General features: G+C 47.6%; 1 long non-coding RNA gene across 1 annotated transcript in view; it reads left to right on the plus strand.

Moving 5' to 3' along the window:
• The window catches only part of LOC147578412 (uncharacterized), a 77,131-nt gene extending 58,437 nt beyond the window's left edge, over positions 1 to 18,694 (plus strand). The window contains exon 3 of the long non-coding RNA XR_015255168.1: positions 13,925 to 18,694. This is a non-coding gene — a long non-coding RNA (uncharacterized LOC147578412). The remainder of the gene's footprint in view (positions 1 to 13,924) is intronic.
• Positions 18,695 to 18,756: the final 62 nt, after the last annotated feature.

Here is an 18,756-nt window from a genome sequence, read left to right on the forward strand (position 1 = left end):
GGGAAGACACTTTTAGAGCAAGCAGTTGGAGAAGGGGCTAGTTAAAGCTAGAACACCCTTTAGGTCAGTGTAGAAAAAGGAGGATGATTTCTTGCTGGGCCTTTATAAAGGCTTCACAGAATCCTCCATTGGGGGGTTACAGTCTTGGGAGGCCCCGAACTCATTCACCTCAGGATGGCAGTCCGTGGCACGCATTCCTCTGCTGCTGTTTGCACTCATGGCAGGCATCATTAATCGATCACAGCACTCTTTCCTAGTGAACCGGGATGCAGCCTCAGAGTTCCTTTCTCATTTTGAAAAATTTATTTATTTAAACTCAAGTGAGTTAATATACTGTATGGTATTGGTTTCAGGGTAGAACCCAGTGCTTCATCACTTGCACATAAGGTCTAGTCCTCAGCCCAACAAGTTCCCTCCTTAATGCCCATCACCCATTCAGCCCATCCCCCCACCCACCGCCCCTCCAGCAACCCTCAGTTTGTTCTCTGTATTTGAGCGTCTCTTACGGTTTGCCTCCCTCTCTGTTTTTATCTTATTTCCTCTTCCCTCTCCCTGTGTTCATCTGTTGTGTTTCTTAAATTCCAGAAATTCCACATATGAGTGAAATCATATGATATTTGTCTTTCTGTGACTTATTTCGCTTAGCATAATATACTCTAGCTCCATCCACGTTGTTGCAAACGGCAAGATTTCATTCTTTTTGATCACCGAGTAATATTGCATCGTATATGTATACCACATCTTTATCCATTCATCCGTTGATGGATATTTGGGCTCTTTCCATACTTTGGCTATTGCTATAAACATTGGGGTGCATGTGCCCCTTCGAATCAGCGTTTCTGTATCCTTTGGGTAGATAACCTAGTAGTGCAATTGCTGGGTCGTAGGATAATTCTATTTTTAATTTTTGAGGAACCCCCATACTGTTTTCCAGAATGGCTGCACCAGTCTGCATTCCCACTAGCAGTGCAAGAGGCTTCCTCTTTCTCTGCATCCCCACCAACATCTGTTGTTGCCTGAGTTGTTAATTTTAGCCATTCTGACAGGTGTGAGGTGGTATCTCATTGTGGTTTTGATTGATATTTCTCTGATGATGAGCGATGTTGAGCATCTTTTCATGTGTCTGTTGGCCATCTGGATGTCTTCTTTGGAGAAGTGTCTATTCATGTCTTCTGCCCATTTCTTCACTGGATTATTTATTTTTTGGGTGTTGAGTTTGGTAAGTTCTTTATAGATTTTTGGATACTAATCCTTTATCCAATATATCATTTGCAAATATTTCCTCCCATTCCATCGGTTGCCTTTTAGTTTTGTTGATTGTTCCTCTGCTGTGCAGAAGCTTTTTATCTTGATGAAGTCCCAATAGTTCATTTTTGCTTTTTTTCCCTTGCCTCCAGAGATGTGTGTATAAGTTGCTGCGGCTGAGGTCAAAGAGGTTGTTAACTGTTTTCTCCTGTAGAATTTTGATAGTTTCCTGTCTCACATTTAGGTCTTTCATCCATTTTGAATTTATTTTTGTGTATGATGTAAGACAGTGGTTCAGTTTCATTTTTCTGCATGTTGCTGTCCACTTCTCCCAGCACCATTTGCTGAAGAGACTTTTTTTTTTTTCCATTGGGTACAGAATCCTTTTCATGTAGTGTCCCAGCAGCCACTGTCGGTCAGCTGGAGGGGCCCTGCCAGGGGACTCTGTCTGTCCTCACTGATCTAGCCCAATTTTTTTATTTGTAATTGGATACACTGAAGCCCAGAGTATTTGTCAAGGTCTCTAAGTTGGTTCATGGGAGTTCTGGGATTAGAACTCTGTTCTCCTCTCTCTGAATCTTTTGCTTTGTGTATCAAACCATCCCGCTTTATTTGCATCACTCTGAAAAAAAAAAGCGCAAAAAGATATCATAATTGCTTGTCACCTGCCAGCTGTCACCTGGCAGGGAGCAGCAGCCTTGTATTGTATTCTTTCCCATGTTGATGGTTCTTATTCTGCCTTAATGGACAGTTGATTTCACTAATGGCCTTCCAAGCACCTTTAAGCCCATCTTTGGTGAATTCGCCCTCACCTGCGAATTCACTGAGACCTGCTGAAGGGGGTTCTTAGGTGATGGGAGGTGGGAAAGAACATTTTCTAGTACTATTTCCCACTATAGGTGGGAAGTCTAAAACTAGAAGGGTCCTGAGGGGACATTTTCAATAACAATAATATCAATAACAACAATGACATTAATAATAATAATAAATCACATGACCTCCAACACAGCTGTATATCCTCACAAGGAAGTGCTTTTTTGTCTCACTGGAAAATAGGGTCATGAATGCTTCTCCTTGTTCCCTCTGCTCACGTTCCATCCAGAGATCATTTTCTTTGAAAAGAGATCAGCCAACCGCTGAACAGGGGAGGGCCTTTAAATGGACTTTCTGTCTAAAAGGTGTGAGCCCGTGCAGCTAAAAGAGGGCGCTGTGACCCCCCAGTGCCCCTGCGACTGCCTGGTCCCCGGAGAGCAGACTGCGTTTGCAAAACCGAGGACTCACCCTGTCTTTCCTTCATTCGGTTCGGACCAGCAGCTCAGTCCAAATCGGCAGCCTCTTATGGAGCAGGGAGTTCCTTTTCGTGAAATCCACTTCAGCGATAAAGATTCCACACGTCGCCTTAGAGCTCTGTTCTTTTTCGTTGTCACATCTGACCCTAACTTACGACAGTTCTTGTTGGCAACCCATTTCACAAGTGGGAACATTGGTCCCTCAGACAGCTCTGAGGTCTGTCGGGTGCCACCCAGCAGGCTGGGGTCAGGCACAAGACAAGGGTCTGAGTCTCCTGTCTGTGAGCACAGTACAGTCCCCACCACCCAAGATTGTCCCTGTCCCTGTCCCTGTCCCTTGCCCCAGACATGGGACAAGACTCAGCCCAGCTGGGACAGTTTCAGTTTGTTCCCGCTAAATTTAATAACAGAAGAGGACCGTCTTTTGGGATGGCTGTAGAACACCCCTGCCGTGCATATTGAGCTTGGGTAATCCGGAGTTTGTTCCAAAAGATGTTTATTTTGGGGGCGGTGGTGGTTGCTGATGCTCGACTCCCTTCAAGGGTTACGGCAGAGGGAAGTGTGCACCGAGGCGGAGTATCTTTTCTAAGTGTGTGGCTCTTAGTTCTGGAATAGTCTCCACCCCACAGGTGCATCTAAAATGGCACACGTAGGGGCGCCTGGGTGGCGCAGTCGGTGAAGCGTCCGACTTCAGCCAGGTCACGATCTCGCGGTCTGTGAGTTCGAGCCCCGCGTCAGGCTCTGGGCTGATGGCTCAGAGCCTGGAGCCTGTTTCCGATTCTGTGTCTCCCTCTCTCTCTGCCCCTCCCCCGTTCATGCTCTGTCTCTCTCTGTCCTCCCCAAAAAATAAATAAATAAATAAACGTTGAAAAAAACAATAAAATGGCACACGTATATGTGGATGTGAGGTTTCAAAGGCCATGTGTCGCCTCCCTCTGCTTCAAGATAGTCTTCACCTACGTTGCTCAAGACAGAGAGGTCTTTTCCATTCACCTTCCCTTTTCAAGAGTGTCGACGAAGGAGAGTCCCTAACATCTGTGGGTCAGCCACTTTAACATTTAACAACACTCACGGCCAGGAAATTAATCCTGACGTTTCGCCTAAATTCTTGTTGTTGACTGTTTCCTCCATTCCTGACTCCGTGGGGAGAGGGAACACAGCTGCTCACCGGTCTTCTCCGCCCCCACCTGTTCATGGAGGAAGAACAACGCCCCGATGCCACTCTTCATCCCTTTCTTCAGGTTCAAGAGTAACAGCTCACTTGGGGGTTTTGCCTTTGTTCAGAGGACTTGTTTGCAAACGTATTCTAAATCTCTTCCATATTTCCCACATCATTCTTGAATTGTGATAGTTCAAAGCGATCCTGATTTAAGTGGCTCTGTTTTATGCCAGACCATGCGTGCTGTGTCTTTTTCTCCTCTCCCATGCAATCTTCTCCATTAAAACCAGTCACACGAAATAAGCACAGCCCTATCTAAGTGATTTGAATTATACTCTGTGGTCCACTAGGGTTCTCTGCTTCGTGTGTGTGTGTGTGTGTTTGTGTGCGTGCACACACTCTTAGTGTATATTCTCTACCTATTATTCCTTTCTCCTAAGTCTGGGTCATTTTTATTTTTTAAAGAATCCTGCTTACCACGTTTCCTTGTTGAATCAGATCTCAAAGACCACAGCCATGCCTTCAATATGGCCCACCGATGTGAGTTGTTACGGAGGATTGTCCTCATATTTTCTTCTTAGATAACTTGCATGCGTATATTCTTGCGGTTTCCAAACTGAAAGACAAAAATCAAAAATAATAATATTAAGCATTTGGTGTCTCCTCGGGGGTGGGGTACAGATCTAAGTTCTTGTTCTCAAAGGTTAGGATTGTTTTGATAATACAAGATGTTTACACTTGATATTTTAAGAGCAGAGTTCAAGATAGGATGTGGTCAGGGTTGGACTGTGTGGTAACAATGGCAATGCTGGGCCCAGGCATGTGCTCAGCGCATATGTAAAGCATCGGAAATGGGTCATTAATGAAAGGAAGATTCCAAGAAAGGATAGATTGGTGAGGGACAGAGAAGTCAGAACAGTGTTCTGGAAGAGGAAAGACTCGGGGTGGGCCTAGGTCTCTTTGCTCCTCACCCTTTGCCTCTTCAATACACAGTGCTTCCTGGGTTTGTGAAGGCTAACATTTTAGAACATTGATAGATGTTCTTAGGCTGAGAAGTCTTGTTCATATTATAACAGTATGTTATTTAACAGATGACCCTGTCTTTAGGAGGGGCCATTAGCTCGATACATTTGGAGTTAGGAGTGGTTAAACAAGGACATGGGCCGGATTTTACAAAATGATTTGCCATCGATGAGGTTTAGAGAATGTCTGTATTTTTATTGCAGGGTAGAAAACGATACTTAAAGGAATCAAATGTCAGGCCTCCAGATTCAGCCTCTGGCTCTGAGAGCAGAATTGGAGCAAATATCCTCCAACTAACTCAGTGGGAAAATGAGGACCTGTGTTGAGCTGGCACACTGTTCCCCGACTTGGTTACCTCCTAAAAGGGAGATGTTCACACACATTTCCCTCAGCAAGCCAGACGTGCCCTGCCAGAACGATCGCTTCCCAAGCAATTGCTGCATTCTGGAACATCGTGGATTCAAGCCGCTTTTCTGTGCAAGGCACAGGAAGTAAGTGGAATCCTCAAAGCAGGGTGAGGGACCCCAAAGATGGAGGGATGACAATACCTCTGGTGAGTTGTGGGCCACCGGGAGACTCAAGCATGAAAATAAGTAACACGATGCTCAGTGGGCGCTGTGTTAAGATCAAGGTCCTCTACTTGATAATGTTCTCTCCATTGCATCGTCCCGGCAGAAGGCAACTTTTCTCTCCTCTGAACAATCCCTGAGCCATACGGTGACCCCTACCCGGCATCATTACTGTTACACCTGTATATGTAGTACATGTCTGATGCCCTCTAATTGACCTCAGGGTCCTAGAGGGCAAGCCTACCTCTCTGGCCATCTTAACATTTCCCACAGTGCCGTGCACGGTGGGCACACCATATTCATTGACAGATGAGAGAATGAATGAATGGTGTAGTGTGAGTAGGGCTACAGATGTCGGATGGGGGAAAGTTTAATTAATTATTAAATTTATCTAGCTGGTATTAATTGAGGACCTACTATATGCCAGGCACTCTCCCAAGGACTGGGGATATAACCATGAACAAGATGGACAAAAACTGCCCCCCGGGGTGTTTCTATTCACATTAAGAACATTGAATCCCACTTGAAGATATGAGCAGGTGTCGTAGCAGAGCTGGCTGTGGCCTTGGCCTTGGCCTATGGAAACAATTTGGGTGGGTGGAAAGGAGTAGGGAGCTCATTAGAGATGCAGGGCCCGAGCAAAAACCTAAAGTAAACCACGTGTCTTTCCCATCACAGGTAAGTGTGACATGTGGTGTCAGAGCTGACCTCACTGCAGATTCCGTTTGCTCCCCTTGAACACCCTTTGCCGTAAGAAGGCATTCGCGGGGGCTGCGACACTGATTCCAAATTGAGGGAGAGGTGAAAAAAGGAAGATCACTGTATCGGGCGGGACTTCGTTTCGGTTTCTCTGCACGGTGGTCAGTGGTGCCGCGAGTTGTTTTTTGCTACCTCTGGTTCGCAGGAGAAACTGTTCCCCAGAGAGGATACGTGACTTGCTCAGGGTCACACAAGAGGGTTTAAACCCCGTCTATCTGACTCTCAAACTCATGCTCTTTTTTTTTTTTTTTTTTTTTCCCAAACTCATGCTCTTGACATTCATTCTATCAGCAAAGCCAGGGTTCCAGCAAATGAACAAGCAAACCAACCAAAAAGCCAAGTCTCTGGTGAATCTCTTTGCTCCCGCTGTCTACCTTTCAGGGATCCTCCCAACACTTCTGTTCTGGCCACACTTTGCTATAAAGCAGGATGACTCTGCCTGGGGAGAGAGTCCCTTAGTCCCTTACCTGATAATGGCTGCAGGGGAAATTAAGTGGGAGAGACAAGAAATAAGTCACCAGCCCCACAGCAAAGTCAAGGGGCAGTAGAGAAGTCCTCTTCAAGTGTCCCTAGAATGTTTGGATGAAATCATGGGCAGCCCCATGGATCTCCTAATGGTTAAGCTTCATGGGATGCTTCTTGTTTACCCATGACCCTTGATTTGCTCTGGTTTTCTATGCACCTACTCTTTTGTAGCAGTTTTTGAACAGAAGTGACACGGCCATTTCCGTCTGACCCATCAAAACTCTCATGCTCTTTTTCTGTTCCCACGGGCTAGAATGGTGAGGCCAAGGGCAGCCTTGGAAACCCCTCGGCAAAGCTTCTGTCAACCTGGATCCCCAAACGGTTGTGTGGGGGAGAGCTGTCCGCCAATATGGAACCTGGCCCTGGATGGTTACTGGCCCTGGATGGTTACTTCGGTTGTGTTTGAGCCATTCTATGTCTTGGGTGTGTGGGTGACAGCTGTTCAGCCTACCCCAACCGTATTGATTTCCTGGGGCTGCCATAACAAAGTAGCACAAACTGGGTGGATTAAGACAACAGAAATTTGTTCTCTCATAGTTCTGAGGCTAGAAGATGTTGACAGAGTTGGCTCCTTGCAAGGGCTCTAGGGGAGAGTCTCTTCCATGCCTTTCTCCTGGCTTCCGGTGACGGCGGGCAATCTTCACCATTCCTTGGCTTGAAGATGCAGCATTCCAGGCTCTGTTTCCAGCTTCATGTGGTGTTCCCCTCTGTCTCGGTGCCTTCACATGGCCATCTTCCCTCTGGGTCTCCCTCCTCTTTTTATACACACGTCAGTTGTATTGCATTAAGGGCCAATCCTACTCCAGTATGATCTCACCTTAATTTAACTAATTATATCTGTAATCCTTCTATTTTCAAGTAAAATTACATTCTGAAGCACCGGAGGTTAGGACTTCAATGTATCCATTTTTGGGATGCGGGGTGGGGGGTACAATTCAACCCACAACACCAGTTAATATAAAGAATAAAAAGGCAGAGAAGCGTGCAAAATCATATCGTGAATATGGCAGATTCTTACGGCAACCACTTTTGGTTCTAGAAGCTCTCCTTCTCTTGAGGTGGACTGTCAGATGCTCCCCTCTTGTCCTTTCCTGGAAAACAGGCCCATCCTGCCTTTATTCTCCTGGATCCTGGGTCAGGCAGTTGAGGCTGAATCCATAGATAGATAGACTTAAATGGCCTCTTCGTTGTAAACATCTTGGGTTTCAATTTTCTTATCGGCAAAATGGGAATAATGATTCATGTCCTGCTGACCTCACAGGGGTTCAAATAAGGATCAAATAAGGATCAGATCAGTACATAATAGTAACTAATGTGCATAACCTGCTTTATAGTTCAGCATGATTCCATCATTTTTGTTAAGTCTTCTTTTCTTTCTTTCTTTCTTTCTTTCTTTCTTTCTTTCTTTCTTTCTCCTTCCTTCCTTCCTTCCTTCCTTCCTTCCTTCCTTCCTTCTTTTTTCTTTTCTTTTCTTTTCTTTTCTTTTCTTTTCTTTTCTTTGTTTCTTTCTTTCTTCTTTCTTTTTTGTTATTTGGCACTCAGGTATACAAAATTGGGTCAAGCAGTTCATGAAGCCATGCCAAACATAGTTTCTCCATGCATATTTCCTCTCATATTGTTACCTATTTCATGCACTTTATGGTTAGTTCTCGTTTTCTATCATCTATCAGTGGCCCCAGGGACTTCTGCCACTAGAGCACATTCTCTTCTTAGAACGTGACCCAACCACTTTCGGTCCCCAGTGGGATTCCCACCATTTCTCAGATGGAAGCTGGGGTCAGGAGCCCCTTCCTCTCTTCTGGGTGGGGTTCAGGGAGGGAGCCGGTAGCTCAAACCAGTTCAACACGTGGTCCAACACGACAGAAGCCTGGGTGTAGCTGTTTATTACTTTAATCCCTCCTCCATTACTCAACTACAAATAAATAAGGAAATTAGAAGGAAAAACAGGGGTAGGATTGTAAGATAAAATGAGGGGTAGGGTTGGTAGGCAGAAATACCTACCATAAATCCTGTGTCATTCTAGAGACCTTCTTGAGCTTCTGGGTAGCAAAAGCAAAAAGTAAGCAAGGCAAATGATTGATTACGAAAACGAGCAGGTCGTTCCTTAGGAGAAGCCCAACTTTCCTGGCAAGGAGACCTGAATATCTCCTGAGATCCTCAGTGAAATTCACACACTAAATGCAACAGTGATTGTGTAACATAACTTTCAGAATAAGAAAATTCCATTTTTACTTATTTCCTTTTAGTTCCTTGTTTTAAATGGTGTATACGATGCTCATTATCGTATGTTACTAGGAATTTGCAAATTAAAACAACGAGATACCACTACATGCCTATCAGAATGGCCAAAGTCGAAAACACTGACCACACTAAATGCTCATGAGGATGCAGAAGAATAGAAATTCTCCTTCGTTGCTAGTAGAAATACAAAAGAGTAAAGCTATTTTGGAAGACAGCGTGGCAGTTTCTTACGAGACTAAACATACATTTACCATATGAACTAGCAGTTGTGTTCCTTGGTGTTTACCCAAATGAACTGAAAACTTGCATCCATAGAAAAATGGGCACACAAATGTTTATAGTAGTTTTATTCATAATTGTCAAAATCTGGAATCAACCAAGATGTCTTTTGATGGATGAAGAGATAAACAGACTGGTACATCCAGACAATGGAATATTATTCAGTAGTAAAAAGAAATGAGCTTGGGGCACCCAGGGGCTTACTCAGTGAAGCATCTGACTCTTGGTTTCAGCTCAGGTCATGATCTCACAACTCGTGAGTTTGAGCCCTGCATCAGGTTCTGTGCTGATGGCACGGAGTCTGCTTGGGATTCTCTCTCTCTCTCTCTCTCTGCCCCTCCCTGCCCTCTCTCTAAATTAAATAAATAAAGAGTAAAAAAAAAAAAATGAAATGAGCTTTCAAGCCACAAAAGGACATGGAGGGAGGAACTTTATTTTTTTATTTTCATGTATTTTTTAGTTTTTGGACAGGGAGGCACTTTAAGTGAATACTGCTAAGTGAAAAAAGCCAATCTGAAAAGGCTACATCCTGTGTGAGTCTCACTATATAACATTCTGGAAAAGGCCAAACTACGGAGATGGTAAAAGATCAGTGGTTGTCAGGGGCTCGGCGGCGGAGAGGTGGGAGAGGGATAACGAGATAGACCACAGGGGGTTTTGAGGACAGTGAAGTTATTTTTCTGGATGAAAAATAATGGTGGATGCATGTCAATATACCTTTGTCAAAACCCACAGAATGTGTAACACAAGGAGTGAATCCTGATGTAAACCATAGAGCTTAGTGAAGAATAATGCTTAGAAGATGTTAAAAATAAGGGGTATTGGGGTTTGGGCAGGGGTATATGGGAACTCCTATTTTTTACTCAAATAGTTTCTGTAAATCTTAAAACTTCTCAATAAGAGGACCATTGCGTGAAAAAAAGTGAGGTACCTGTATAGGTGCTCCTGGAACCTGCCAGACACTAGGGGACGGACCCAGACCCCCCAGGCAGTGCCCAAGTCTTCCCTTTCTTGCACCCCTCGCAGAGAGCCTGCAGCCTTCCAGAAAAGCCTTCCTGACTTACCCAGCAAAGGAGTCAGATTCCTTGAGGTGGGCAAGCCTGGGGGTGAGGGGACTGGCACATTAAAGGGTGGGGTCCCCTTAACCCCCTTCTCAGCACCACACATGGGTTTACTCTCGGGTGGGTCCATTTAACAGCTTCTCCTCTGGAGCATAGTCATTGTCAAGTCAACATGTTACCTAAAATGTGTTGAAAAGGCAAACCTCTTCTTGCGTTGTCCAGGTGTCTACTATGACTTCCATTCTGTAGATCAGTAAACTGAGGCTCAGAGACCAAGTCCCACAGCACTAGAAGCAGAGGGAGGATTGAGTCCAGGGCTAAGAATGGGCCCTCTTCATCACACCGTCTGCTGGGCTGGGTGGAGAGGACTCGAGCCCTCCCTCTGGCTCCAGCCTCCTCACCCCTCCCCGTCGCACCCCCCTCCTTCTCCCCTTCCCTGTGCCCCTCCTCCCTGCGCGCACACCGCGCCCTCTGGCCCTGGAAGCCCCGCCCCATGGTCGGCTCCACCTTCCCCTGGCCCCGCCCCTGGCCTATATCTGCGCTCTGGACTTTCCCACCCTCCTGTGCAAAGTGTTTGGGAGGTAGGAGTTCTCATTTACATTGACCAGAAAATGAGGGGAAAAAAAATTCGTCTTAGATGTCTATTAAAAAAAAAAAAAAAAAAAAAAAAAGAAGATCCAGAGACTTGTCCTGAAAAGTGTACACACAACAGCAGATGTTGTTTAACAGGCTTGTAGGACATTCCCCAAAAGTTATAAACATATCTTTCAGTGGTTATTTAAGATAAACAGATACAAGTCACATATTTTTTGGTACAAGAGACAGCTTGCTGTTTGGAAGCCAAATAAAGATTCCTGAATGTGAGATGCACCTGAAAAAGATTAGGAGATTGTATCAAGGACACGAAACTGGGGCCAAATTTAACATGATTTTTCTTGGAGTTGTATGTCTCAGCAAAAAAAAAAAAAAAAAAAAGGAAAACAAAAAATCCGGCTCCACCTTCTTGCAGGAGACTTACGGCTGATGGCGGCTTGGGGGACCTTTCTCTCCAGCTCTGCCCTGTTTCCCTTCCCTGGCTGGAGGCTACAGCCACCGGGACAGTCTGCATGGGTCACTTCACCTCACAGCTTCGCTCGGCCAACGTTTGCCCAGCACCTCCTGTGCTCTGGGTGCTGACCAGGTGCCAGGCACAGGTTGGAAATGGACAGCACAGTCCGATGAGGGAAGCAGATGTATAAACAGATACTTGAATCCGATGCGACCGTTTATGGAAGCATCCTGTGATGCTTAATCGTACGAGCTCAGGGAGCCAGACTCCCTGGGTTCATATCCCGGTTCCGACGCTTCCTTGCTCTATATCCTGGGGCAACTTAATTTACCTCTCTGTGTTTCAGTTTTATCATCCACACAACGGAGGTGTGAATAGTACCTGCCTGTGTCATTGCTTTCTTTGTAAAAAATTGCCCAAAACTTAGTGGCTTAAAATAAACGTTCCAAATGTCACCGTTTCTGTCGGTCAGGGTTATGAGCATGGCTGTTGGGTGCCTGGGAATCTGGATGTCTCATAAGAATGTGATCAAGGGGCAGGCTGGGCGGCGGTCTTCTCGGGGCTCCACTGGGGGGAAGAGTCTGCTTCCAGACTCACTCACGAGGCTGCTGGTGACCTCAGATCCTTGCTGGCTGTTGGCTGGGGACATCAGGTTCTTGCCACATGGGCCTATAGGGGTTACTCACAACCCACCACTTGCTCCTCCCAGAGCAAGGGAAGGAGAGACTGAGAGAGAATCTTTTTCTTCCCTCGTGTCTGATGTGACACCCCATCCCTTTTGCCATATTCTGTTTCTTAGAAGCCAGTCGCCCGGTGCAGCCCCACCGAAGGGGAGGACGTTGCCCAGGGGCATAGACAGCAGCAGGCGGGGGTCACGGGGGCCACCCTCGAGGCCATCGTGTGGTCTCACTCTACCTCACAGGATTATTGCGAGGATTGGATGAGTTGATATGTACAAAATGCTTAGCACAGAACTGAGTTCTCCTCCCTCCCCTTAAAAAAATAAAAAAATTAATGTTTATTTAGTTTTGAGAGAGAGAAAGAGAGAGACAGAGACAGAGCGCAAGCAGGGGAGGGGCAGAGAGAGAGGGAGACACAGAATCCGAAGCAGGCTCCAGGTTCTGAGGTGTCAGCACAGAGTCTGATGCGGGGCTCGAACTCATGAGCGGGGAGATTATGATCTGAGCCGAAGTCAGACGCTTACCCGACTCAGCCACCCAGGCGCCCCTAAAACAATTTTTTTTTAAGTTTATTTATTCTGAGAGAGCAAGCTGGGAGGGACAGAGAGATAGAGGGAGAGAGAGAATATACTGACAGCGTGTAGCCTGATGGGCTTGAACGTGGGAACCTGTGAGATCATGACCTGAGCTGAGATCAAGAGTCGGACACTTAACCCACTGAGCTAGGGACTGGGGATGTACGATTATCCCTCCTTCAAAGAACTTAGAGTCTGGAAGGGAAACCCCACACAATCGAGCGATCTCACAAGTGAGGCCATGCTTTCAAAGGCACCATAGGTGCTGCTGTAGGGATGTAGGTGCGTGTGTGTAAGTGAGGGTTTCAATATAACCTGGTTGGGGGCTGTCAGGAAGGGTCTCCATGAGGACACAGCATTGGAACCGGGAGCCAAAGGGCTAGCAGGAGCTCACGGGGTGAAGGCAGGGGTTGGGGGTGCATGCCCTAAGAAGAGGGAACAGGCTATGCAAAGGCCCTGCGCACATGTAGGAAAGCCAGTACGGGGAGGGGGGTGGCCCAGAGCAGGTGGCTCAGACGAGACAAGGGCTTCGTCATGTCGTGCCTGGAAGGTTCCTGTAGGTTTTTGACCTTGATCCTTAATGCGGGAGGAAGCCACTGCAGGTTTTTAAACTGATCCACATTGTGAAGAGATGGTTCTAGCTGCTCTTGGAGAAGAGGGCCCTCCATAGAACCAGCCGGGGGTTAGAGATATCAGGGGCCTGGAGGCTGGGAGGCATGTATCAAGAGAAATCTGGGAGGTAAAACCGTCAGGATATAGGCAGTTGTTGGATGGTTGTAAATACTTAACGGGATTTTCATCACCGAGAAATCCCCAGGCTCAGCCCCCACCGAATAGGACACGTCAAACCCCAGGCACGGCCCCCGGGAATCATCATCCGTGTGCAAACACGGGTTTTCCGCAAATACGGCCTCACTGAGGACTTCCTGGGTGCCCGCTTTGAGCCAGTGCTGGGCTAGGTGCATGGGCTGTCTGCTCCCTTGAGCGGACAGGGGTGGGGTGGGGGGGCACAGCAGAGCAGACCGTGTCATTCCCGATGCATCCAAGGTGCTCGGCTGCTGTGGCCATAGAGATATTTGGGTTTCCTGTGCGTGAAGGAGGGGTCTTTGTCCTTCCCAAGTTTGTTTGTAACGTGGCCCATCGGTACCAATGGGCCATAAAACGGGGCTTTCATCCGAATGACATGAGACGTCTCTCCACAAGCGGTGAGCGATTCAGGTAAACAGAACGAAACAGAAACAGAAAAAAAGCGAAACAGAAAAAAAGAAACTTGGAAGTGTTGGAAAGTCATGTCGCTTGCAGACTGAATTTTTTAGGTTTTAGCCAGATGGCAGGGTTTGGAGGCCTCTGATTTAGCCCTGTCTGCACAGCTATTCTGGAAATCTGCAGAGACAGCTTCTCTTTAAGCAGCCAACTGAGATTGCTGAAATGATAAAAAATATCTTTTTTCCCCCCCTTTGCTTAACTGCAGGTGTCTTGGCCTTCATTAGCTGCATCAAGTGTCTGTCCTCCCCATGGCCTGGGAGCCCAGCTCTCTGGAGGGCGAGGGGACTGACGGCTTCCTCCCGTCCTGGGCTGAGCCCCCGCCCTGCCTATCCCGCACCGTGCTGCCGACCCACTCACTGGCCAGACGGAAGGCTCTGACGAGGGAAAAAAAGACAACTTCTCAGAGTGCGTCAGGTACAAGTCCCAGACCCTGCGTGGTCTTTTCTGACAAAGGCTGGCAGATAAGAAATAAAGCTGCCGGTGATTTGTTGGTCTGACTTTACCTATCTGAAAAAGGCATTCCATGCTTCGAATGACACTCTCGAGCATTTCCGATCCTGTCTACGGATCCCAGAAAATTCACAAGGCTGCGAACATTATTGCCTGCGGTACCTGGGGACGTGGTGTATTGGTGGCGGGGCAAACAGAGAAAGAAAATGAATGGTTTGCATGGACACATATGAAGATATTGATGCCCAGATTGGTAAATTCTTACAAATGCCACTGCTAGAATATTCGCCTTAATCCAGAGCGATTTCTTTGTATGGAAAGTAATTCCTAACAGAGATTCCATCACCCTCAGGAAATTTTCCATTTAAGTATGTCTTCCGTACCTTAGACGGGAGGACGTTTCTTTGTCAGTTAGGACTGCTGGTGTATGGGTTCCCCTGTTAGGTAAAACTTACCGCTTACTCCTTTTGTATGAGGGGAAAACAAAAGAGGGATTCTCTTTCCGCCGGTTTGTTTCCTTGAGCTTGTAATTTTAAAACATCTTCTTTCAGGCTCCCTTACATATTGACTACCACAGCACAGAAGTCAGGCAAACGGGACTCTGTCACCTGACAAGTCTGCCTCCTGCTGAGAAATCAGGCAGGGATGGCTGGGTAAAAGTCCCGGGCTCGAACGCAGTTGCGTGATTTCTTATGATGAATAGCTTGGACGGACGCTAATCAAAATTACTTTCTGGTTCTACCTGATTCAGCAAGACTAATGCATGACATGGCCCCAGAGGCTGCAGTTTGTTAATTTGCAGATGTCTTTGCTCACGTCTGTCTGACCATGCTGGCGGTCCCCCTCCTCTCTGTGCCCTCAAGGTGGAGCGTGGGCCCCCTGTCATGGTTTCACCCGCCCACTGGGTTCTGCGACCTGGGCACCCTCCACCGGGTCCACTCAGGGAAGCAAGTCTGGATCTTTCACATGCTGAGGATGTACATTGCAGAAAGCAAAAGGGATCCCGGTGATTCGAAGACGGAGACACAGACGCTGTGCCTTATACCATTCTTACCCTCTAGGACGCACGCCTTCCAGGAGGCTGGTGGACGTATGTAATCAAATGGGCGGGAAGAAATGAAAACTTGTTTGTTTTTTTTTTGCACTTGGATATTTGGATCACAAGACCGTCTCTCAAGAGATCACAGCTGGAGAAACCACTATGCACGTGGATCGAAGGGTTTCAGGGAGAGTCCCCCGTAGGGCAACCAGATCAGCTGACGTGACGTCACTGCAGCTTCAAGGCTCACTTAATGTCATCAGGGAAGAGTAAAGGCTAATTTCAACTGTGTGAAATGCTGAATATGTGAACAGAGATTCACAAACCCGGAACACCACAGGCTGGCTTCTGGGCTGGCTGCCTTCGATGTTTGTAGCTTTGAGGGAGCAACCGCTTAAAACCACCCCAAGGCCAAGTTCTTGCACATCTATTTGAAGGGACCGAGTTCCCTTGGTGTGAGTCACCACGCAGGGACCCCTTCTGGGAAGGACGTGTTGCCCTGGTGTGGGAATGATTCCACAGTACGGATGCCATTTCCCTCCTAGGTCTTAACCTTTCGTAGCGAGACAGACAACCAGGAGAGTAGGAAATCGAAACAAGCTATGTTTAGCCGAATTTTACATACCGTAATCTCTTTACCATGGTCAAGCAAGGCAGGAATGCTCAAGCCGATCAGTTCTGGCACAAATCCATTCCAGAGGGGAGTGATTTACTACTCAGCTCCGCTCTTGACTCTTCCCTGAGAGTGAAGTTAAATGACCCAAGAATAACATGACTCTGCACCAGCACTGGCGAGAATGGTTTTCTAAAGGGTGGTCTCGGGAGTAGCTTTTCACCTGCAGAAACTCAAGCGCAGACACCGCTCCAAAGTCCTGGTAAGGGTCAAGTCTCAGTCCTATTTTAAGAGGTTGGCGGTGGGGTAAGTTATGAGGTCCGGGGGAGAAGTGGGCCTGGCCCCGGGGCCTTTTGCTGCCTTCTTGCCAATGAACCTGGGGTCAGTTCAGGCCAGCGAGACACGGCTCTTTCCACCCTCCTCCTGACGCCAAGGCTGGTTGCCGGTGACGTGCCCCATAGAAAGACGGAGAGGCCTTCTGCCTCAAGCTTGATGCAAAAAGACGCTTGGTGTTGGCAGGCGGGCCGAATGGGTGGGCCCAGGCAGAGAGAGGAACAGGGCAAAGGTTTGAAACTCCACTGGGTAAAATCTCTCGATGTAAGAACAAGCCTTTTGCACTAGTCGGAGAGGGTCCGAAGACCCGACGGACAGGGCTTACAAATAGGCGAGTGAGATGTTGAAGTTCTTTTTAAGACGGATGCCTTTTTAAACTGTATTCGGAGCACCTTTTGGGGCTCCTCGTCCTGCCGCGGCTCGAGCAGGAGGTATTTTATCTTTAGAACATCTGGAACTGTCAAGGAGGTAACACTGCAGACCCCAAGAGATGCAGTCACTTCTACATAAAAGTGCAGCCACAAATCACGGCCGACACAAGTGGTCCACAGGCAGCGGCGGAGGGGGCCGGGCTCTGGCGGGGAGCTTCCTGGAGCCTCCTGCCCATCTCCATTTTACCCCTGAAACCAACTCTTCTGGAAACACAGCCCCTCGGCCATTCTTTACCAGGCGGCTCACCAGCCTCCAGCAAGTTTGTTTACTCGGCTTCTAGGAATCGATGGACAAGAAAGTTTTTTGGTGGTTGTTGTTGTTTTTTTCCTTCGGGATAAAGTTTTCTCCATAAATCCATAGGCTTGACAGACTAGGATAAATTTGTGCTAGTACTCAAAAGAAACCCCACGCTTACTTGTTTCCGGTTTTCCACTGGCCTTGTTGCAGGGTGGAGGGGTGGGCCCGCAGGGAGGGGGGACCGTCACGGCCACTTGCACGTGAAGGGGGCCAGGGTGGCCCCACACTGCCTTCTTACAGTGGGCAAAGCCACGTGGCAAAGTGAGACCTGGCCGGACACTGAGCACTTGGCCTAAGAAGGGCCTTCTTCCGTTAAAACCCCAAACGGTAAACTGATACTTTACTTTTTCAGGGGCAAAGCCTCAAGTGTGCCTTAAAAGCCTGTGTCCCGATGCATCGCTTGAAATGTTTTTGTGGCTGCGTGCCAGAGTGCCGCAGGAGAAATAAAAGAGAACCCCACACAGGACTGAGCTGGAACTTTATACAACTTTTCTATAAATTACAGCAATAAAACGAATACTGCTGATAATAGTAATGATGATGATAATGATAATAATAATAACAAATGCCTTCGTCAGTTTTACTAAAAGCATTTTGGACCTTGCAGAGGAGAAAATGAGACTGGATGTTGGAAGCTTTGGGATTTATAAGAACCTTCCAGCACGAAGGGAACACCGGTCTTAGAATGAAATCTCCGCCACGATCACTGTTTTCGCTCTGCTGGCAAACCAGCCCCCACGCTGGTCATCAAATACATCCTTTAAGTGAATTTTCTGGCAAATGAAGCGTTGCTCCCCAGAACTTAGCGATGCGGGCTGCCCGGCCCGTATTAAACGGAGCCAGGCCCGGTTAGGGGTGGCAGTGATTTCGGGGTCAAGTGTTTGAACATCTAGTACCTCCTCAGAGCCGGCATCAGCTCAGACACCTCTGTTTGGGCAGAAGCGGGAGGAAGCCCCCGGCTGCCATTCTTTGCATTGGTTTCCTGTCGCCTCTGCTTGTCAGGGAAGAATGCCCGAGTGAGGGCACACAGCTGCACAACTCCTACCACCCTGTGGTAACTTCCTGCCATGACATACACTCCCCAGATGGGCCTCCAGTGTCATTCCTGTGAGAAACGTCCCCTTGGGCGCCTGGGTGCCCCATTTTACCCTGCAGCCCACGGGGCATCATTAGCAGACCTCCGGAGGTCAACCGTAGCACGTATTTGCACATTTCGAAAGATCTCAGACTCACCAACGCTGGCTCTGAGGGGTGGAGTCACGGCCATGAGACAGAACCAGAACGCGTTTCAGGAAGAGCCAATAGGGACATCCCAAGTCCAAAGCTCTCTCAGGGGCTGGGGGTCCGGAAAGGAAAGTGGTGCCCACCGAAGCTGCCAGAAGCCTGCACCGCGTTTGCGTTTTCTCCCAGCATGTACATCTCACAAATGTTCCTTTTCCACAGCATGCCCCCACCCCCAATTTTATATGTAGCAGATGGCCTTCAAACAAATCAAGGACAGAAGCTGCAAACGCCTTAAAGAAAAAAAAAAAAGACAGTGAAACTCATATATTTCTTCAAACGATAAGATGAACTACAGATGTTTGCTGAAGGCTGATGGTACTGCCTATAACTTAAGACGCAACTTAAAAGAAGATTCCACTTGTGTTTAGCGTTGGACAAGCCCGGTAGCTGTCAGGGTGTGATTTATGGAGGTTGTTTGTGAGATTTGATGTCACTGGGGACATGGCAATTAAAATGCTCTGCCATCGGGCCCCGCAAAGCATCTTCCTGTGTGGACCCAGGCACGGAGCCCAGGATGGAAATGTGGTGTCGCCCTGCAGATAGGGGTGGGGGGGTGGGGGGGTGGGAGGGAGGGTGGATGTAGGTATCC

The sequence above is a fragment of the Puma concolor genome, chromosome C1 (assembly GCF_028749965.1).
Source record: "Puma concolor isolate L17-30 chromosome C1, mPumCon1.1.hap2, whole genome shotgun sequence".
Classification (NCBI taxonomy): domain Eukaryota; kingdom Metazoa; phylum Chordata; class Mammalia; order Carnivora; family Felidae; genus Puma; species Puma concolor.